This window comes from Ahaetulla prasina, chromosome 2, assembly GCF_028640845.1.
Source record: "Ahaetulla prasina isolate Xishuangbanna chromosome 2, ASM2864084v1, whole genome shotgun sequence".
Classification (NCBI taxonomy): domain Eukaryota; kingdom Metazoa; phylum Chordata; class Lepidosauria; order Squamata; family Colubridae; genus Ahaetulla; species Ahaetulla prasina.
The window spans coordinates 95,956,916-95,981,388 of NC_080540.1; the positions used below are offsets into that span (position 1 = coordinate 95,956,916).

At 38.5% G+C, this 24,473-nt stretch overlaps 1 protein-coding gene across 5 annotated transcripts in view; it reads right to left on the reverse strand.

Annotated features, from left to right (window-relative positions):
* The window catches only part of JADE2 (jade family PHD finger 2), a 231,913-nt gene that overhangs the window by 71,694 nt on the left and 135,746 nt on the right, over positions 1-24,473 (reverse strand). The window lies entirely within an intron of this gene.

Sequence of the window (24,473 nt, forward strand, 5' to 3'; positions counted from 1 at the left end):
GTTCTATCATATCTCAAGACTTAAAATTGACACCTAACATCAAAAGAGTCATCAAAAAAGCACAACACAGAATGTTCTTTCTGTGCCAACTCAGAAAGCTCAAACTGCCAAAGGAGCTGCTGATTCATTTCTACAGAGGAACTATTGAGTCTGTCATCTGCACCTCTATAACTGTCTGGTTTGGCTCTGCAACAGAACAAGACAGACACAGACTTCAACGTATAATTAGAACTGCAGAAAAAACAATTGCTACCAACCTGCCTTCCATTGAAGACCTGTATACTGCATGAATCAAAAAGAGAGCTGTGAAAATATCTACAGACCCCCTCACATCCTGGACATAAATTGTTTCAACTTGTACCCTCAAAACGACATTATAGAGCATTGCACACCAGAACAACTAGACACAAGGACGGTTTTCCCCTGAATGCCATCACTATGCCAAACAACTACTTCTCACAAAATTGTCAAATAATTTACTAAGACTGTATTACTATTCTTCTTCTCATTCTTCCTAATATCTATCTCTTCCCACTTATGACTATAACCATATTGCTTGTATCTTTACAATTTATACTGTTTTATTTGTTTCCTAGTGAGATTTGATTGCTTATTAGTAACCTAGGACTATCACTAAGCGTTGTATCTTATGATTCTTGGTGAATGTATTTTGTTTTTCTTTACATACACTGAGAGCATATACACAAAGACAAAATTCCTTGTCTGTCCAATTACACTTAGCCAATAAAAAATTCAATTCAATTCAATTCAATTCACTGTCTATTCTATTCTATTCTATGAACATGGTGCTGAATTGATTATTAAGTGCTTGTTTATCCTCCCATTGCCAGTTTGCTGCCCAGACCTATTGCCTCCTCCTCCTATATGTAAGAAACAGGGACCTCTATAGATTTGTAGCACTTGAGAGAAAACATCCCGGCTATGATGAGATCCTATTCTCTGTCCATCAAACTACAAATTGGAGAGACAGTTTATGAGGAAAATTCCCCCCACCCTGCACCCATTCATTTTCTGTTTTGGATTCTCAGCTGCTCTGTCTTTATACAACTCACACAATCTTACCGGATATAGATACTCAAATCAATATTTGCCTGAGGGAGATAATTATAAAACATTTCGTGGAAGAAGCTGAATATAAACAAAAGGAGGCAGAGCATTTTCCTCCGCTGATTCTGATGAGGGGAGAGCCAAAGCTGCCACTTCAAACATTCTCTTTCAAGAATTCCTGGGGGGATGTAGTGCCTCCAGGAATGTTGTTGGACTGCTAAAAAAAATAATTCCTGGAGAATGAGTGAGTAGGTAGGTACGCAATAAATAAATAATACAACTCAACCAATTGATATTAATCTTGAGTAGATTCCATGAAAGGACCTAAGGTTTTATTTGGCCCACAAAAATCTGGCTTTCAGATTCTGAAATACCCCCAACAGATGAATGTGTATTGAAGATGACAGAACTAGAAACAGTGGCTAAATTAACTTGATTAGAGAAAGATCAATAACTACATTTATCAGTGACTTGAGATCCTTATGGACTTTTTGCTGAAAAAAAGGAAAGAAAAATGAACTTGTAATCTATGGGTTTGAAAATTAGAAGAAAAAGTATCCTATGGAAAGAAGGAAATTATGGTATAACCTTAGAAAGGGTAAAATATATCCTCTAAAATATAATTGTATATATAACTTTTATCAAAAGATAAACTCCTTATAATATTTTTAAAATTTTCTTATTTATTCACTATTTTTTCTTATTTTCTGTTTCTTTTCTAATATTTGTTTTTATCTCATTAAAAAAATTCTTCAGTAAGATTTATATTTTAAAAAGTCTGGCTTTTCAAGAGGATTACCGGTTCTATGAAAGGGAAGACAATCTTTTAGCACTACATATCCATCCTGAAAGTCAAATTTGCATAAACAGACATTTATTGCTAATAGTGCATTCAAATATTTAGTAAACAAACAAAGAAACAAAGACTTTTACACATGGTAATTTAGCTAACTTGATGGAATTGAGCTTGCATCATAGCTATTTGGTATTTTATTAAAAAAGCAATAGATACATGGTATAAATAAACAATTAAAAAAAGTTCAAGCAACTGAAAGGAAGGAAGCATGCTAATTTTCCTAGGTGAAATAGGGACTGCAGTGGTTGGAAGTAGCAGCACAAACTGCCTATTCTCTTTGTTCTGTAGCTATTATTCTTATCTACCTCACACACAATCCCATAAGAATTGGGACCACAGTCTCTAGTACTTTTCTTTCATTCATCCTTTCTTTTCTGTCTTTATCTTCTTCTTCTTGCCAAGAACATTAACTTTTTGAAAAACTTGAAATTGGAAAGAAAATAAATTTATGAAAGGTAATCCATTTGTTTTTGCAGCTTGTGAAAGACCTTAGATAACTCTCTGGGAATGGATGAGTTTTTACAAGAAAGAAGGAGAAGGGAGAGTTAAAACTGCACTGAAAAAAAGATAACTCTAGCTATCAGGGCTTATTTTTATTTCAACACCTGGCTGTTCTTAGTGAAGGATTTTGTTTTTTAAATTAAAACAAAAAACAGAATAAAACCCCACCACCCACAATATATTTGGACCTTGGGCTAAGGTACCAAATTCTTTATGAAACTTGGTCTTTAAAAAAAACACGTTTACACAAGGATCTGGGGTGGTATGGCACCTTGCCTGTCTCTATTGATCTGGGATTTAGCCAATACAATTCCAAACCAAAATTCTTTAAAAGACTAGAATGATTAAACCACAACATGCAGAGAAGCTTGACTGCAGCAGTTTCATTGCTGACAAACCTTTAGGAAACCAAGTTTGGTATTGAATCTTTGAAACAGTGCAGATATCACCTTTTAGAAAATATTTTTACTAGTATGATCCCAACTATTTGCCTATATTGGATGTAGCAGTACAACATGCTTTGTCCTTCAACAGGTACACCCTCCTGGCTCAAAATAACGTATTGTTCCAGCATCATTCCAAGGAGGGGGAAAGATAAGAATCATTGGCTATTTATGCTGATTTAAACAGAAGTCCTTTCTTCTGTGGACAAAGGTATAAATTTATAATATTTGTAAACAATCCCTTAAGCATCCTTTTAATTTGGCACAGAACTTCAAAGTTATTCTGAAGGCAGCATCAAAATATGACCTGATGTGCTAGCTGGTTCAATCTCCTAGGAATCATTCTGTGGAATTATCTTAGCCTTCCCTATCCTAGGGGTGCAATGGCTCAGTTGTTAAAGAAGCTGAGCTTGTTAGCTGGAAAGTGGACAGTCCAGGTTCAAAATCACATAATGAGGTGAGGTCCCATTCCTTGCCCCTGCCCACCTAGTAGTTCGCCAGCATGCAAATGCAAGTAGATTAATAGGTACCACTTTGGTGGGAAGGTAACTGAGTTCCATGTGCCTTTGGTGTATAGCCATGATAGTCACATGACCATGGAAAATGTCTTTGGATAATGCTAGTTCCCTCAGCCAAGAAACGGAGATCAGCACTGCACCCTAGAGTTGGACAGAAATGGACAGGGAAATTGTTATCTGTATTTTTTACCCTATATCCTGGTGATATTTCTGCCTCAACTTAGTTTTTCATCTTAGGCAAAGGGGAGAGAGAAGTGATACTTGAGAAAGTATAACTTGAAGGTGCTACCAGCACCTTGAAATGACTGCTTCCTGGTGAGAGAGCAGTACTGGTGGATTTATGGGGAAGGGATATTCCCCAAAATTCTTTAGCTGGATGCAAGGACTGGAAGACTGGACTATACAGTGGCACCTTGGTACTTGACTCTTTAAAACTCAATGAATTTGGTACTTGAAACTTGAAAATTTTGACCTGAAAATTTTGTACCAGTACTCGCCATTTGTTTGGTACTTGACAAACAAGCTACAACTTGTCAGTATCGGTTGCCTCATGACTAATACATTATTCCTTATATGAAAAATTTGTTTGGTACTCATCATTTTTGGTACTTAAACCAATTAATGACAAGTACTAAGGTACCACTGTATTTACAAGCCAAAGGCTTCCCAGCTGTCTTTTATGGTACACGGACTGTACATATAAATTGGTATCTCAGAGGAAGACTCAATATGACCATCTTCAATAGCAGACAAATTGTTAATGGGTAACCTCTTTCCATAAGAATATAGGCAGAGGCATTGAAAAAATTAGGATTTAAAAGACAATCTGTTTACTTGAATGAGTTTAATTCTCTGGAGCCAAATGAACTGCAACTTAAAGTACCGAAGGAGCTAGAATGGCCAAACTTTTATCTTTGAAAAATCCTGAAGAAGAGGCAGTAGGATAAAAACGAATCTTGCTTAACTTTATCTCACTTTTTAGTTGGAAGCTTTCTTAATAGAGTGTGAGATTATTACAGACATAATATATCTTGATTTCAGTAAACCATTTGTCAAAACATCTCATGACATGATGTTTAGTAATTTAGTTCAGTGTGAGTTAACAGTAAGAGCAGTCCGAAAGTAGCTACCTGGGAAGGTGATGCTTTTTTTCAGAGGCTATGCTGTACAACTGTCCATCTAGGAAGCTTTAACTTGGATTCTTACTCTGAACAAGGCATTGGACTTGATGGCCCATATGGCCCTTCTGATTCTCTAAAGAAATAATGGCAGAAAGATTTTGTGAAGGATTTGAACTGGGGCATGTAGAAACAAAGCAATCAAAATGACTAAAACAAACTTAAGTGCAATTTACAGCTGAATTTAATAATCTTAATTTTTCTACTTGTGTTGTAGAGTCAAAGTGAAAAAGTTAGAAAGGTATAGAAAAGATTCTCAGGGAAAGGGAAAAAAAAACCTCACCTCTATTTCCTGCAGAGATCACAAAAGACCCAGAAGGATTGGTATTTCATTCCAAGAGAAATTAAACTTCTCATACCTGCAATTCTACCCTACCATATACCTTCTGTTACAGCTTATTCCCCATAATTTAGGAAGCTCATAAATTTTTCATTGTTAGACATACTGCCCAAGTGAATCTACATACGAAAGGGATAAATGAAAAATTTCCATCTTCTAATTTCCCTTCATTCTGAAGGTGTTATTATTCAGCAGAAGGCCTGAGTCTCATTAAGTTTTTAAGTACTAAGCAAAAATTACACAAGATGACTTATGGATGGTGTTATCCTCAGCAATTTAGGCTTGTGGGTTAAATGGCTATTTTTTTCCCTCCCTTTTTACACATGCACTCACTTTCCATTTGTGTGTAATTATACTACTACTGTAATGAGGTACCAGGTTCAATTCAGAAGTACCCCAGAGCCTTTGTGGCGACAAATACACTGGATAGGAACAAAACAATTAATGGCTTATGGATCACTCAACCACAGAACCTAAGGGTAAAATACTTTTTCTATTTATACTCCATTTATTTTCCTTAGTATCATATAAAGTTATCACTATTCATAAAGGTAGGTTAAAAAAACCCAAAACCAATATGAGCAGAATTGCTGCCTTTTGAGAACATTTAGCAGGGGAGCTTTCTCTGGCCTTCAAGTGTTTTGACCTTCATTTTTATGTACAGGAATGTCTTTAAATAGAAAGCAAGAGCCATTTGTAAAATTGTTAATGCTCAGCAGCTTTTACTTTTGAACAGTAGAGAAAAAGCAATATGTAAATGTAAGTGGCCCTCAGCAAGTCTCCTGAAACAGATCTGGACTTATTTCTGTAGAAGTGAGATCACAATCTGGGACACAGTGACAAAGGAATGTATAATTAGATTAATACGAAGAAAAGGCATTGCCACAGAAACAATAGTCGTGACATTCCCTAGGAAAACCTGCCGCCTGATATCGACTGCTAGTCAATCATTTATACCTCTTCTTCTGCAAAATGAGACATAATGGAAATAGTTGCTACTTTTCCAGTCTTCTGATCAGAGGCACGAGGAAACTATTAATCAGTAATGTTGCAAAACCACTAATTTCTCACTTGATGGCTGGGTATCTCTCCCAAGATCAGACTGTCTCCCAGCCCACTGATTTCCTGAAAAGCCATTAAAACCTGTCTAGCCTTGGGAATACGTTTGTGATGAGGGGGACCTTTCTTCTATGGACCTGGATGCTGCTGCTATTGGCTTTACCATTCTTTCCCGCTAACCTTTTTATTATTTTGTAAGATGCACAGAGACTTGTTGGGATTAGAGTGGCATATAAACAGTAGTGAATTGTAATAATCATTCTTTACCACTGGCTAGTATTAGAATCCCCAGTTTATTTACACCAGATAAAATGTGCCAACTATTTTCACAGAAACAAGAGAATGTAAGGGATTCTTAGAGATCATCGAATCCAACCCACTGCCTAAAGCACAAATCTATCAATAGTCAGCTTCTTCTTAAACATGTCCAGTTCACTAGCTCCTAGGGCAATCCGTATAGAACAAACGTTACTGTTCCAAGTCCCCCGCAATAATTAATCAAAATTAATTTCCTTATAATTTAAATCCATTGCTACTTGTCCAGCCTTCTGCATCAATGTTACCTTGACCTCTTCATAACATCCTGCAGATGAAAGACTATTAAAAAATAGCTATCCCATTTCCCGTTTGCCTTCTCTTTCTCAGGATGACATAGCCAAAGGATCTAACTGTTCGTTCTAAAACTTTCCTTTTAGGCCCTTTATCATCTTAGTTTCAATTCAGACATGCTCCAATTTGTCAGTGTTCTTCCTAAAATGCAGTACCCCAAACTGAACCTGGTATGTTAGGCACACTCTGGCCATTGTAGAATGAAGAGGAATGGCAATTTCTTTTGATCTTGATATTATTAGCAACATGATCTAGGATTGATTGCACTTACCTTTTTTTTTTTTGCAACTGTATCACATTGTGGCTCATATTCAGCTTGTGAATGCACACCAAGACACCCAGATTCTTCTTCTCCCTACCACCCCATTACATGTATTGCTATCTTGGAGCTCTCCCTCCGTCTTAAACTTAATTTTTATTTGTTTTCCAACCCAAATATAAAACTTTGCATTTATCTCTGTTAAATTTCAAGTGGGGCTTTGCTCAGTATTTCCGCATGTCATGATTGTTTCTGAGAAACACTAAAGAACCTTTTAATATTTTTTGCTGGCTGCATAAAAAAAAGAATGACAGGCTGAGGAAACATACTAATTCAAGGCTTGCAGTTTGCTTTACAAACTCTTTACACTTCAGTGTTTCCAAGGCAGAAAGCAATCCCTTCTATTAAAAAAATAATCATAATAAAAACCTTTTCACTGCGCATGACTTCAGCCTAGCATCAAGCAAGGTACGGTGCGTGTGTATGTATGTGTGCTCATGTGTGCATCAAAATCTGCAAAGGGGTAGAACCCATGCCCTATTCCTTTTATTCATGCATGCAATTTCAATGCGTGTATAAAAGTGGTGGGGTTGAAATTGCAATGTCACACCTGCCATCCTATAGATTTTGACTCCCATCACATTGCATGTCACTGAGTAAAAATAGGGTTTCTACTGAAATTGAAACATTTCCATTCATCACATGTTAACAAATTTTCTAGGTCTACTTCTATCGCTTTTCTGCATCTACCGTACCACCTAGAGAAATGAGGTGTAGAATCTGTCTTACTCCCCTAGTTAAAAAACAACAACAACACTTTCATTTTAAACACACATTTCTTACTTTCTAAGTGTCCTGATAATGATCCACTTGGTAAAATAGAGAGAAATATTAACATCAGCCATGTTGTACAATCATTGAGACTTATTTTCAACTGAATTGCACTTCAGCTGAAATCCATTTACTGAAACCTGGACCTTTTTCACTCTGTGGAGTATGTCAAGGAGAATAAAATAATTCTTAAACAGTAATTTTAAGCTCATTGGTCATTTTATAAACTGAGACACAACATACAAACCTTAGCCTTTTTTCTAGTGTATGATTGTATGTGTCTAAAAATTATTTGATAACGGTTCAGAAATGTGTGTGTGTATGTGTACATATACATATATATGTATATAAAAGGTATTTTTTTCTCTAAGCCTTTTGTTTTGCTTGTACAAATCAAAGTATTAGATACAAACATTTTTGGAAGAAAAAAAAGTGGAATAATAGACCAAAATCCCTCTCTCTCTCTCTCTCTCTCTCTCTGTGTGTGTGTGTATGTGTACACACACAGGTGCATGAATGTCCTATCTGTAATATAATAATCATTGCTTACATATATTTAAAGGCCTTCTAACTGTCTAAGTGACCTGATAATGATCCACTTGGTAAAGCATAAAGATATATTAAAACAGTGATTCCTTCTGAAAAGCACACACACACACCCCTCCACCATAATAACACAATGTGAGAATCTATCAACATTTACATTGTGTTTTCAAAGTTTAAATACTGTAAAACTTAACCTCTATCTTTATCTCTCCAAAACAAAACAAGATGGTTTTCTCTGAATTTTGGGCAGATGTATTTTTGCTATTAAATATGTTGATTGATTATAACACAAATGTTTCCACAGAGAATAGAAACACAGTTCTGCTAAAGAAAAGCTTGATATATGATTTTGACATTATGAACTTTTGTACAAGCTTACAAGACTGCTTAGTGAACATTTCTGAAGCGTCCCCTAAAAATCACAAATCATGAATCCCAAGTGACAAACACTGAGGCCAATTTTCAGTAAATCCACTCAGTTTGCTTACCATAATACATTGCTGTTTAGAAGCATTCAACTTCTTCTAAATGTGTGAATAGATACAGATGTGACTTTGAAGAAATGATGTGACAAAAGTTATAAAAACATGGGGGAAACTCCCTGTCAAACTTAACACCCTGGAATTTAAGAGAAGGAAGGGAAAACACAATCAGGCTTTCAAGAATGATGTCAACCCCTTTGAGATAGAGCAAACAAACTCAGGAAACAAAGTCCCTAAGAATACTGGAACTCTACTGATATGGGCAAGAATTACAAAATCTGAACTCTTCTCTTTCCTCCCTCTTATACCCCAGGGAGTCAGGACAAAACCAGTCTGAGTTTCTATCTTTTTTCCCACATTCCCTAGGCTTAGAACATACTTTTGTAATTCTCACCATATAGTTTCTCCAAGATCATCTATAGTAGGGGTATCAAACTGGTGACCCGTGCGCTGGATACGTCACGCACAGGCCATGCCCACCCCAACTCTGTGAATGGGAAAACTGTCGCGAAACATCATGTGATGGCAAAGTGACATAGCACGTTTGACACCCGTGATCTATGGCTTACCATGAAACAAAGATACCCAAACTGACAGTGTTTTGTACTTTTCTTGGCTAACAGACTTTGCCCATCCATATTTGGGGAAAAGGAAAGCTAGTGACATAAAAGTTGATGACCACATAACAAAATCATCTAAACATGGCAGATCTTTAATCAAATTCACTATCAGTGAAATAAAGCAGTTGTATGTTGGCAATCTCTCTTAATTTCCTTCCCAGCTTTTCTTTACATTAAAGTGAATGATGAAATTACATACAGTATGGAGATCTTCATATTAAATGTCAAAGTATTTTCCTCTTAAAACAGTGAAATTTCCCTCCAAACATAATTAAGAGGTAAAAATACATTTTATTAATTGCTTATTCTAGATACGTACCATTGTTTTAAAAACTAGGGCTCTTATTTTTTTAAAATGAGGGCCTTCTAATTTTTTCCCTTACCTTCACATGCATATTAATTTTGCTCTTTTTAGAAATCAAGGGAAAGGGGAATAACAATGCTTTCATCTTTTTTCTCAGAGTGGTGTTCTGAGATGCTCATAGCAATGAATCCCATCTCCATAAATGAATCAAAACAACTAGCATATGAGCCAAAAATGTGCTCTGAAACTCCCTAGTATTTCATTATGAACCTATCTTGCTAATGCACTTAAGAATCAATTATCACCCTTTATGTCACCTACCGACATCAGCTATTTCTTAAATTTAAGATAATGGCACATTTTCAGAAGCCACTTTATAATATATATTTTTTTGCCTTTGCAATACCACTTAGTGCTTCACTTTCCCAAAGAAAGTGTAAACTCAGGTTTGTTGTTGGGACACAGCAAAATATCCTGGGGCTCCCCATACTATTTTTTAAGGACAGAGATGAGACAAATAGTGTGAAGGAGTCACGGCAACAGCAATGGGTTGCCATGTTAAAGCTAGCACTTTTGCAGCAGGAAAAGTCCATTGTAATCAATGACAACTCTCCCCCTCCACAATTATTTGGCCTCTTATACGTTAGCTGTGTTCACCATCACAATATATTGCATTATGGCAGGGGTGAAATCTACTTACCTTCCCTACCGGTTTGGAAGTGCGCGTGCTGCATGTCAGAAGGCTTTGCGCATCTGCAGAGGGTTAAAAACCAAGAAGTAACTATGTCCGGACGGAGCCTCGCTCTGCCACCGCTACTGGTTCGCTGAACCACGTGCCACCGGCGCTATCAGCTTGCACAAGCCGGACAGAACTGGCAAGGTTTCACTATGCATTATGGTTAAGTGTTTCTTTACAATCTGTTGTGAATTTACATGTAGTGTGAAAGGCCACTACAGCTTATTTGCTTGCTTGCCTATTTGCTTGCTTTGTAGCAAAGGTTGTTGAGAGTGTGGTGGCACACCAGTTATCCCAGTACCTGGATGAAACTGTCTATCTAGACCCGTTCCAGTCCGGTTTTCGGCCTGGGTACAGCACGGAGACGGCTTTGGTCGCGTTGGTGGATGATCTCTGGAGGGCTCGGGACAGGGGTTATTCCTCTGCCCTGGTCCTCTTAGATCTCTCAGCGGCTTTTGATACCATCGACCATGGTATCCTGCTGCGACGGTTGGGGAGTTTAGGAGTGGGGGGCACCGTTTTTCGGTGGTTCTCGTCCTATCTCTCTGACCGGTCGCAGACGGTGTTGACAGGGGCAGAGATCGACCGCAAGGCGCCTCATGTGTGGGGTGCCACAAGGGTCGGTTCTCTTGCCTCTCCTGTTCAACATCTATATGAAGCTGCTGGGTGAGATCATCAGTGATTTTGGGGTGAGATACCAGCTGTATGCTGATGATACTCAGCTGTACATCTCTACCCCTGACCACCCCAACGAAGCTGTCGAAGTGCTGTCCCGGTGCCTGGAGGCCGTGCGGGTCTGGATGGGGAGAAACAGGCTCAAGCTCAACCCCTCCAAGACGGAGTGGCTGTGGATGCCGGCATCCCGGTGCAGTCAGCTGCCCCAATGGAGAGGGTGCGCAACCTATGCGTTCTCCTGGATGGGCGGTTGTCTTTTGAAGAACACCTGACGACCGTCTCCAGGAGAGCTTTTTACCAGGTCCGCCTGGTCCGCCAGTTGCGCCTCTTTCTAGACCAGGACTCCCTATGCACAGTCACTCATGCCCTCGTCACTTCTTGCCTGGACTACTGTAATGCTCTCTACATGGGGCTTCCCTTGAAGAGCCCCCGGAGGCTCCAGTTAGTCCAGAATGCGGCTGCGCGGGTGATAGAGGGAGCCACTCGTGGCTCCCATATAACACCTCTCCTGTGCAAACTGCACTGGCTGCCTGTGGTCTTCCGGGTGCACTTCAAGGTATTGGTTACCCCCTTCAAAGCGCTCCATGGCTTAGGACCGGGTTATTTACGGGACTGCCTACTGCTACTGCTTGCCTCCCACCGACCAGTGCGCTCCCATAGAGAGGGCCTTCTCAGGGTGCCGTCAGCCAAACAATGTCGGCTGGCGACCCCCAGGGGGAGACCCTTCTCTGTGGGGGCTCCTACTCTCTGGAATGAGCTTCCCCCAGGACTTTGACAACTTCCCGACCTCCGGACCTTCCGCCGCGAGCTGAAGACGTATTTATTCTTCCGCGCAGGACTGGCATAAAATTAGTTTTATTAGTAATTTTAATGGGGTTTTTAATGGGGTTTTTATGATGTAATGTATTTTAAATGATGGGCCAAATTGAATAAGCTTTTTTTAACATTGGTTTTTATTTATATTGTATTTATTGATTGTTGTTTTTACCTGGCTGTAAAAAGTCCTTCGGGAGAAGGGCAGTATAGAAATTAAATAATAATAATAATAATAATAATAATAATAATAATAATAATAATAATAATAATAATAATAATAATTATTATTTATTTATTTATTTATTTATGAATGAATGAATGAATGAATGAATTTGATTTATCTGGTGTCCATCATGCACAAATCTGGGAGACTTAAAATTTTTTAAAAAACAACAACATAAACAATTCAATGCAAAGACATGGCCCTTCTGAGGGAAAAATATTCTACAAATCATGATTTACATATTGCTGGCTTAGTACCATCTATAAAAAGAAATGAAACAAAGGTCATTTTCTGCTCCTTCTGGATTTCCAATCAGTTACCTGCATTGGTCTGAAGGGGCTGACTGCAACATTTCTTGTTTCTCCTCTAGTAAGGAGCTCCAGACCCATGCAGTGAAGTAGAGAACCACCTGCTTAATTCTCCTACAACTTCTCAAGGAAGCACTGTCTCTTCTATGTCTCGGGAATTGGGAAAACATTTGAAGTGATGGCTTACTTGCTTCGGCTATGCAGAAGGCAATGGGCCCACTTAAAAAGATCCTTTTTTGTTATTGTTTGAGATGATTCTCAAATCCAGGGCAATGGGTAGTTTGCCATCTGTAACAAAACCCCCACATTTGCAGCCAGGCCTCCTCTAACACTGACCCTATCTAATCAATTTGAACTTCTCCAGTGATTTCTATAAGTTTGTCCAAACAGCCACATAAAACTTATTTGCCAATTTGATCAGCAAACATCCCCCCTTGTCCTACAGTAATGGCCACCGGATGGTTCAAATGCGGTGTTAAAATTGTGGTTTTCTTTCTCTTTCTCCTATTTTGTATAAACCTCCCCTAATACATTTTTATAAACACTACATCCCTTGCGGCCTTCAGCAACCAATAAATATATGAATAAAGCAAATGCTGCCTCAGCAGCTAAAGGTTACCATCACTGCACTTCACCTTTGCTCCTGAAAGGCCCTCTGAAGCAGCAAAAAATTGCCTTGTTTGGATGACACTCTGAACTGCATTGGGGCGGAGGTTGCATATTATAAATAGTTAAGGTCGAGACAGTATAGTGGGGGGCTCGATCAAGGAATGAAATGTCACCTGAATCACATGTGTTATTCAAACTCAACTCTTTTCTCCTGTTTTACTTTCTGCTCCCTTTCCCATAATCCAGAGAATGTGTGGGTGAGGAAAGATGCTATTCTCACCCTCCCACAATGGCACCAACCACAAATGCACTACTCTAGATATCCATTTTTTTTAATTCTGCAAAAAAAAAAAAAAAAAAGGCTGGGAGGTTGCCAAATAGGCTGCTTCCTATGTTTTTTTTTACCTGTATGCTAGGGCTAACTGAGTCAGCAACATCATGCAACTATACCTGTTTAATACTGTAAATATTATAATCGCATAAATATGCAAACCAACAAAAAAAAACACAACCCAAATGGCATTGGCTGTATTACCAGGATTTGAAAACCCCACTGCATTTATACTCTGGGTATCTTTTCTTAGAAGAGACTTCTATACATTGGTTTGATACGGTACTTCCCAGGATTAGATCTGTGCAAGATTGAAGTCCAAGGCAAAGTGGCTGTAGGAAACATGGTGAAGCACGTAGGGTGGAAGACTAGAGGCCTTCAACTGTCTTGGGTCTTTTGAGTCTTCACTCGCTGGCAACCTGTGTTAAGGTTTCGACTGATGAACCCAATCAAAGTAAGCACCATTGAGACGATCCAATCTCTTCATGCAAAACTTTATTGACTACATCACTTCCGCACGATTGAAGGCAAAACCAGATCTAGATTTTTCCCATGCTAAGCCCCTTAGCTAAAGTTCACATCCTTCCACCCTCCAATTAGCTCAGGTCACATTGTCCAATACACTGTCTGGATATTGCTGTGGGAAAGTCTCTTTGGCTTTTGTAAACATCTGCTGAAGTGTCCTTGGTTCTCACAAAGACATCTTTTTTTTTTAATTAAAAAAGTTTTATTTTAACATTCATATCCAATAACATATTTAATGTACCATCATATACAATTAATCGGACCTGCCCGGTCACCACCCCTTTCCTTTAACTCTCTTCCCTTCTCTACCTTCTTCTACTTTCCACAACCATCCTCCCCCTCTCTTATCTACATCCTCGCCTCCTTCCTCCCTACTCCTTTCTTCTCCCTCTTCTATCCCTCTTCCTTCCTTTCCTCTTCCTCCTCTTCTCTTTCCTACCTCCTTCTCTCTTCTACTTCCTTCTTTCCCATCATTCTGAAGTGGTAGCCAGGCAGCTCCAATCTTACATTAATTATACGTACAAAGACATCTTGATGTCTGGGCCATATGCTATCTCCCACTCCCCATAGTTCATTGGCAAGTTGAGATGCGATAATAATGGCAACAGCAAAATGGCTTTGAAGCTTGACACTCTGCTTTGGTATATTTGATGGTGCCTTACCTAATGTTTAGCACGTAACCTTGGAGTGTCAGAGAGAAATGGTTCCCACCTTCTGTGTTAGCTTCTGGTGATTAAAATGAAGAACAAAACGAAACCAAAAACCATAGTTCCTATACCACCATCTCCTGGCAGTACGGCATCAAGAAGTATGGTTAGAGGTTTCAGCCATTCCTGGCAGTGCAGACCAACTTCACTAGAAACCTGTATAACCTGGAATAACTTTTTAACTTAAGATTAAAAAGTCAAAATTTCCTGTTAAAGGAAGAAAACAGAATACTATTCAAATCATGAAAAAACAATAGCTTTAAAAGGAAATTACAAAAAAATAAAAACACCACCCAATGTTTACAGTGCTCCAAACAGACCAACAATATGATCCACTATAAATAAAAATATAAATAAAAAGAACATATTATAATGAATGGAATTTCATATCATTGTTCCAAATCACAAAATTTCAAAAGGGAAATTATTTCCTCATTCCCAATCAGAGATATTCACAAAAGGCTGAAGTCCACAAAATACTGAACTAGTACAGAGAAATAAAAGAAAGCAGACTTCATAGCACAGGGAAATAAATATCAATGTTCTAATGCAGATTATTTCCTAGAATTCTTCCTTCTTCCTTTACAACTAGTAGCTACAGTATATATTCCTCCGAAAGTCCATTGACTGAACATCCCTTTTTTCCTGAAAATTCCAAACTTAGTTTTGGAGGAACAATGTTAATCCCCACTTTTTCTCAACCTCAGTCCTGTGATGGATGCCCAAACTTTTCCATCGAAACAGAGGATCTTGATATCTCTCTGGGTATATGACAGAGAGGATGTCTCCTTTGGGAAGATGTGGAAACTGTTTGCACTTATTTGGCATCTCAGCTGGCTGGTTGGGAATGAATGCCATTCTTTCTTCCATTTCATGCTTTCTAGAAATAGCCAGGGATTCATTCAAAAGCAGCAGGGATAGGCACATCTAGGTCCTTTCCTACAAGGACTATATTTCCTGGGCAGGAAAATAAAGGTTCAGATGAATCCTTAGCAAGATGGAATGGGTGCAATCCAGATATATTCTGCCTTTAGCTCTGAACAGGATCATATTCCCTGAACTGACCTTTGGGCAACTTGAGGTTCTTCTGAACTTTCAACTACTCAAATCCAAGACTAAAAGGGCCTTTACACAACTGCATCTTACGTGCCCACTGGGACCATTTCTGGATCAGGTGGTCTTGTACATAACCATGTGACTTTTCTCACTTTTTGCCTGGATTGCTGCAATTTGTTGTAGATGGGCTGCCCTAGAAGACCAACCAGACTTCAGCTGGTCACCTAAGTAGTTATGCCTTCAAAGCAAATTGCATACTGTACAGGTATAGTCCTTGACTTACAACCATTGTTTAGTGGCCATTTGAAGCTACAATGGCATTGAAAAAAATGATTTATGACTGTTTTTCACACTTATGATTGTTGCAGCATTCCCATGGTCAGGTGGGAGATGAATTTAGATCTGACATCTGGTTCATATTTATCACAGTTGTAGTGTTGCAGGGATCACCTTTTGTGACCTTCTGACAAGCAAAGACATGGGGGGTGGGGTTAACCAGATTTGCTTAACAACCACATAATTCACTTAACAACTGTGGTGAGTCACTTAATTGTGGCAAAAAGACTATAAATGGGACAAAACTCACTTAATTGCTACCTTGCCTAGCAAAGTTAATGTATACAAATCATGAAATACAATCACTAATGGACTATCAATGATAGATGTTCAAATACAACTAAGGACCAAAAGTGTGCTAAAATTAATTAGAAGGAGCATGCATATATAGGTTTCACTGTGTGTGTAATATCCTAAACTACATTTCAGACAATTAATCTGCATGTGGAATGCCTTTCTGTCATTCCTCCCATCTGAATAAAGGAAAACCTAAGATAAATACTCTAATCACAATGTCTCTAATCGTTTGATACCAACAACATGGACTGATCAGGAATTCACCTGCTCATGAAAAAACAAAACAAAAGCTATCTAATCAAGATTTAATTCTTTTTCTCCAAGTAATAAATATCCCATAATTAAAGCTGACTAAAGATTGTGAAAATAAGCATTATTATTTAAACCAATTCATTATCCCATTCCTACACTCAAAACTATAGAAATGGTGGTAGACTTTAGGAGAAACCCTTCCATACTTCCACCTCTCACAATACTAGACAACACAGTATCAATAGTAGAAACCTTTAAATTTCTAGGTTCTATCATAGCGCAAGATCTAAAATGGACAGCTAACTTCAAAAATATCATCAAAAAGGGACAACAAAGAATGTTCTTTCTGCGCCAATTCAGTAAGCTCAAACTGTCCAAGGAGCTGCTGATTCAGTTCTACAGAGGAATTATTGAGTCTGTCATTTGCACCTCTATAACTGTCTGGTTCGGTTCTGCAACCCAACAAGAAAGACACAGACTTCAGAGGATAATTAGAACTGCAGAAAAAATAATTGCTACCAACCTGCCTTCCATTGAGGACCTGTATACTGCACGAATCAAGAAGAGGGCCGTGAAAATATTTACAGATCCCTCACATCCTGGACATAAACTGTTTCAACTCCTACCCTCAAAACGACGCTATAGAGCACTGCACACCAGAACAACTAGACACAAGAACAGTTTTTTCCCGAAGGCCATCACTCTGCTAAACAAATAATTCCCTCAACACTGTCAAACTATTTACTAAATCTGCACTACTATTAATCTTCTCATTGTTCCCATCACCAATCTCTTTCCACTTATGACTGTATGACTATAACTTGTTGCTGGCAATCCTTATGATTTATACTGATATATTGACCATCAATTGTGTTGTAAATGTTGTACCTTGATGAGCGTATCTTTTCTTTTATGTACACTGAGAGCATATGCACCAAGACAAATTCCTTGTGTGTCCAATAAAAAATTCTATTCTATTCTATTCTATTCTATTCTATTCTATTCTATTCTATTCTATTCTATTCTATTCTATTCTATTCTATTCTATTCTACCAAAAGACACAGATGTACTCAGCCAAGGAAGATATACTAATTTCTCCTATAAAAGTGATACCTAGATGTAAAAATGGCCCGGCCTATCCCAAAATGTCTTTTACTGTGCCTTCAGCAATATAACAGCCTTTTCTTTTGGCTCAAGATTTCAATGTACAGCATCAAATACAGGCAGGGAGCATTTCTGTATCTTTCTGAAAGGAGACTGAGTGAGTGGAAGCCTCTACTGTGAGTACCAAAATATATAGTACATTGAGAAGGGAACTCGCATCTCAAAAATCTGAAATATATTGTATAAGACAGTGTTGGTTATTATTATTATTATTATTATTATTATTATTATTATTATTATTATTATTATTATTATTATTATTATTATTATTATTAATCACATTTATATACTGCCCTATCTCCCGAAGGACTCAGGGCGGTTCACAGGCAAATAAAAAACATATAAATACAGATTAAAATAACAATTAAAAAACTTATTCTACAAGGCCGAATTATTAAAAACAATATAAATAATAAAAACCCATTTAAAACCAATAAATTTAAAATCTAATCCAGTCCTGCGCAGATGAATAAGTGTGTTTTAAGCTCGCGACAGAAGGTTCGGAGGTCCGGAAGTTGACGAAGTCCTGGGGGTAGTTCGTTCCAGAGGGTGGGAGCCCCCACAGAGAAGGTCCTTCCCCTGGGCGTCGCCAGACGACACTGCCTCGCTGACGGCACCCTGAGGAGTCCCTCTCTGTGAGAGCGCACGGGTCGGTGAGAGGTATTCAGTAGCAGTAGATGGTGAACCTATGGCACGTGTGCTGGAAACGGCATGCGAAACCATCCCGCGAAGAATGCGTAGCCTCGCTGGCTCCTATTCTGTGTTCCTGTGATCACACACGCACTGGTCAGCTGGCCATCGTGCACGCAGAAGCGGTGGAACCCGGAAGAGCGGCGTTCCGTCACGCATGCACAGGCCGTCACCCGAACTTTCGATTGATGTTGCATGCATGCGTGATGGCCAGCTATTCGTCGGGCACATGTCCATGCTGGTATCTGGGTGTTTGGGTGCAGGCTTGTGCATGCGCGACGGAACACTGTTCTTCCAGATATTGGTGCTCCCATGTGCGCGAAGGCCAGCGAGGCTGCGCATGCCTCGTGGGATGGTTTCACATGCCACTTTCAGCACATAGGCCGGCATGCGGTGACATCAAAGGTTCGCCATCACTGGTATAAGAGAACCAGTAACAGTTATGGATATAACACACTTTTTTTTTTTTAATTTATATCCCGCCCTTCTCTGAAGACTCAGGGCGGCTTACATTGTGTTAAGCAATAGTCTTCATCCATTTGTATATTATATACAAAGTCAACTTTTATTGCCCCCAACAATCTGGGTCCTCATTTTACCAACCTTATAAAGGATGGAAAGCTGAGTCAACCTTGGGCCTGGTGGGACTTGAACTTGCAGTAATTGCAAGCAGCTGTGTTAATAACAGACTGCTTAGTCTGTTGAGCCACCAGAGGCTCCTAAATAACCGGCTAAGTTTGGGGACATTTCAACCACAAATAAATTTTAAAAGATGATCAGCCAATATAATCAGGCTCGTTACAGTGGTGCAAATGGTGATTCTATTGCAATACAGCAAAGAAACTGTACAATATGGTTTACGTGGAGAATTCAGCTCCCTGAAAATCACCCTTTTCATTTTTAAGGAGAGGTTGTTATTGATCCTTATGGCTTTGAATATGATTGGAATTATGTATGAGGTGAAGACTGATTATTTTTAAAAATCCTAGATATGGAAGAGTAGGAAAATAACTAATTACTCTCCATAACCATATTGTAAACGCAAGTTATGCTGAAATATAAATTATGTAGAGTTGTACAATATGTATAATTTATACAGATTACAGAAACAAAGTTTTATCACAGCAAAATCAGAATTATATAAGCATGGTTTTAAAAGTGGTTGTACAGAACTTAAATTCTATACATATGCAATAATAAATTAAGCAAATGGTTCTGTAGGTTCAAGACAATTCATGCTCTCAAATATCTAAAGATACTTAGCTATCTTTACCCTCAAGTTATTACTGAGTTATTAGTTGTTCTGATGTCATAACAAGTTTTCCAAGCCTTGGACCAGGCAACTGAATATTATTACAGTAGTCGTGAGGGCCTTTGATTCGGTTCCAAGATTGACCCAAAAATTTAGCTAAGTTGATTTGTATTTAAACAATGAACTTTCAAGATAATGTCCAATAGTCACAGAACCTTTTTACATCCTTGATGACTAACTCCTGTGTGTAACTTGTAATGTCTCCATTTCCCTGTATCCTTTTAATTACAGGATCATAATTTATCAAATATGAAAGGATACCACCTTAATAATAGCATCATGGTATTGTATAATATAATCCCTTATTAAGTAAAAGTGGATTTTTAAGGAAAGAAGATCAGGATAGCCTGCTTGTTAAATCCCTGTATTAGAATTGCCAACATATCTACTATAAATCTTTTGCTGAATCTGTGGCCCAGTTATTTTATTACCATCAAACAAACCTCACAGGACTTAATGGTTTTCCCTTCATCAGCACTACTGTGGTTTATTTTATGTGTATTTAGCTCCTCAAGTTTCTTGAGTCAGTTGTCCATTTTAAAGAGCCTCCTTTGGAGACTGGATTCTAGGGCAAACTGCTATTTGTATTTTCAAGCTCTGGCTTCCCTTGAGTTTTCTTGTTGGATGTTTATTACTTTCTTGCTACAAAACTAGATTATACAGGAAAGAAGCAACAGCACGCTGACACCATTAATTAATCTATGTTCAATGGCTTCTTGTGAGCATCCCTCTGGAACTATTTTAAACAGATTTCTTCTCTGGTGACTAATGGCATCACCAATAACTACTTAGCAAAGCAATCCTACAGAATCCTTTTCCTACAAAAAAGTAAGTCAGAAAGTCCCAGTGAATTTGGACTGCAGCCTAAGACTTTTTGATCTAGTTCACATTACATATGAAGTCATAACGTGATTTATTTGGTCTTGGCCACTGGAGCTTGCAAAATGTTGAATAAAACTCAGCCTGAGTCTTAAAACGGACCAGAATTTGGAAAGACTTAATCGGTTAATATATCTTGTATTAGATCTGTAGTAAGACTTTCCCAAACCAGTACTTTCCCAAATTTTGACCAGCAGGCTTTTTAACCAAAACAAACAAACAAACAAACAAACAACAGGCTTTATTATGAAATAAGTAGGGAAAGGGCTATATCAGTATAATATATCTTTTTTGATGTGTGTATTCTTTTTTTTCTTCACACTTAAAGTTAGATCCCATTAAACCTGGGAAATCTGTAAATGATGTATTTTTCTGTCACCACTCACTCCTTTTCTTGTTCAGAAATTCTTTTGTCTTTCTCCTTTATTTCTCTGAAACAGCTAGGTGAAACAATCGCTTTGTTAACATTTGAACTTAAAAGTAACTTAAAATAGTCTATATGCAGGTTCACCTCCAGGGGTGAAATTCAGCAGGTTCCGACAGGTTCTAGAGAACTTGTAGTGGAAATTTTGAGTAGTTTAAAGAACCAGCAAATACCACCTCTGGATGGCCCCAGAGTGGGGTGGGTTCTACTTACCTTTACTACCAGTTCACAACGGGATTGCTTGTGCATGCTGTGCTTCTGCTCATAAGCTTCTGGGCAGGCGCAGATCATCTATGATGACATCTGGGTGGGTGGGCAGAGCTTCCCACCGGTTTTAGTATCAGTTCGCAAGAACTGGACCGAACTGGGGGAAACCCACAACTGGGTGGGAATGGAGATTTTGCAGTATCCTTCCCCTGCCATGCCTACCAAGCTGCACCCACAGAACCGGCAGTAAAAAATTTGAATTCCACCACTGCTCACCTCATATTACATATTACATATTACCCATTGTCAATACTTGCCTTCCGTCAGGTGACTTATTGGTGACTCTTTCAGACTATAGGTAGATTCTGATATGATATATGATATATATCAGATAGACAGTGCTGCTAAAGAACGAAGGGTTTTCTTTTCAAGCCATTCCAAACATATTATTTATAACGACACACAAACTGGATTACATGAAGATTAGAAGAAGCTCACACTGACTATATGCAAGTAAAATTCAATACTTGATCCAGATTATTTGTGAACTATTTTTGCATACAGCGCCGACCAATAAAACCTTCAAACAAGTTAAATGTTCAACTGGCAATTCTTTATACTGACTTTTTCTTCTACAGAGTTGATAATTGTCAGCATATGACAAAGAGTTTCCTCTGGATTTCTGAGCATTTAAATAAACATTTTATTAATAAGGACAAAAAAAGGCAGAGATGGGGGAGGGAGATAGGCGGATTGGGGGAGTTGAAGTGAAGATAAATGGGGTAGAGCAAGAGAAATATGAGGTCATGGCCTAACAAATACAATGTCATGGCCTAATGACTGCAACTGGGATTATTGGAACTGCTGTCACTAAGTGGTGTAGTCACATGATGTTTCACCCAACAACTGCATCACTTAGTGACAGAAATTCCAATCCAAATTGCTGTTCTAAGTCAAGAACTACCTGTATATGAATGTTCTTGAAAGCAATCTTTACTGTCTTCAGTAGAATTTACTTAGCTCTAAATATGCATGGAATCATAGTGCAAGAATTAAAGATATATTATACATAAACATGTTTTATCATACTTTATACTACCAAGTGTATGCATAATGGCAACTTCCTCAAGCCACTTTTTCTAAGGCGTATGACTGCGGGATTGGCTTAGTGAGGATGCTAGGGCTTCCTTCAAGGCTGAGCCATGAAAACGAGGAACAGTTCTGAAACTGTGATGTGGTATGATTCCCTGCAGATTTTGTTTGATATATTTGGTAAATGGCCGAGGCAGCTTTGCAAGATTTGGCAGCCAGAGCATTGTTCAGAGATGTATGTGCAAATGCAGACAAGAACAGCTCAGAGGTGAACTCAACAACTTTTCTTTCTCAGTAGAAAAAGAGGCCAAAAGGAAACAAAAAAGGGTTTCTGAAGGCAGAATCAGATTTCCAATTTGCATGGCATTGAAATGTCTATTGAATAATCAGAATAATAAAAAACTGTGCTGTGACCTGCGATGTTGCCTTGGTAACATATATGGAAATTTGTATTTTTGGGATTGTGCTGACCTTGCTACTATAGTTTTGCCCAAAACCAGAAAGAACATAATTCTATTCAATGTTATGCTTCTCAAACAGCCAAAAAAAAAAGTGCAGAGATAAATGCTTAAGTTTACAGTTAATGTCACAGGATTTCTCTTCCTCCTATAGCTTCCACCTTCTTGACTCAACCTCATCTGCCTAGACCTTACAATCCTACCTGGGCTGGAATTTCCTTACCTTAACTTGACCCTATCAACTTTCTTTACCTTAACTTGACTACCTTAATAGTCCCTGCAATCCAACAGATAGTATTCTACTTTTTTACAGTCCTATTCTACTATTCTGCTCTACATCTACTTTTACTCAATTTAGTACAACATTTTCTTTGTTTATACAGTTTCCTGGAAAAATCCCAGGTAGACATGAATACTACATGATATTAATAACATAACACAATGTGATAAGTGTGAGACCACTTATTTCCTGAGGGTATCTGCCTGCTTCACTAGAACAGATAGGATAAGCATGCTCCAATTCACTTCTACACAGTATTGTCATCTCGCAGAACTAGGAAGTCTGCTTTTTCAGTGGCCCACCTTACGGAAGACACTGTTCCCCCAACAACCTGGCAGGACCCCCAAACTCTCACCTTTTAGAAAGGTGAAAACTGGCTCTTTATCTAGACACTATGGAGAGTTGTTGGGACACCTGGAAGGTTGATGGAGGGCAGGATTGTTAGTTTTTTTTAAATATGCTTTTATAGCTTTATTGTTGTGGGTTACCCAGAATTATTTAGAGAGGGAAGTTATACAAAACTTAAATACAATACAATACAGTTTAATTTCACCACAGAATAGAAAAATATGAAAAATATGATTTAACAGCAGTATTTCCAATGTGTCAGTATACCCAAAGACACCACTCTTTGTGCCAGTCTCTCTGTCCCACATGACTTATTTTTTACACTTTCTTAATAAAAAGTACTGCCCTCCAGAACTGTCTACCTTTCCCAAAATGCCCTTTCTCGGGTTCTCCCCTTTAAACTTGGAAGAAGCTACCCAGACATCCACCAAGTCATGATTAGATAAGAAGCCTGACTGAAATGGAACCATTTTGTGTGGCTAACTGCCCTTTGTCCACGTGAGAGAGCAGCCCTTCTGATACCCACTCCAGTTTAAATCCAGCACTTTTCCCTCACTTTTCTCATCCCTTCTCAGATACTCTGCTTTGCACTCTCTTCAGGGCTGCAACTGTAGATGGTTAACATAATTGGCACTTGTGCTGTGGAAAACTCTATTTAACAGTGTGACTCCCTTGCCCTGTCCCATTCTCAGAAAATGAAAACGAAATGAAAGGAATGGCAGAAGCTCAGTGTCCACCTTTTCAGAAAGAAACCAAACCCAAATAAGGTTGGATAATTAATAGGGAATCCTGCATGGCCAGCAAACTCAGGGAATAAGAATCACTTGAATTTCTAGCCAATAACTTTTATTTCTAGTAGGGTAATGTAAAAAACTTTTGACAGCCCGTGAAAGTCATTTTCCAGCTCAGTTTATATCTAAGGCATAGTTATTCTGAGGCTTTCTTATGCGTCTCTCGTGTCCTCCCACCCTTCCCAACTAAGAAATCATTTCTGGAACTGGCCTTCTTCTTCCTTTAACAGTCACAGTAGCTTCTCTGCATTTCCAGGGTCTGTTGGATATTCTGTCACAAGGGATAAAGGCCAGTGGTGGGTTTTACTTACTTTTGCTACCGGTTCGCTCGCACATGCACAG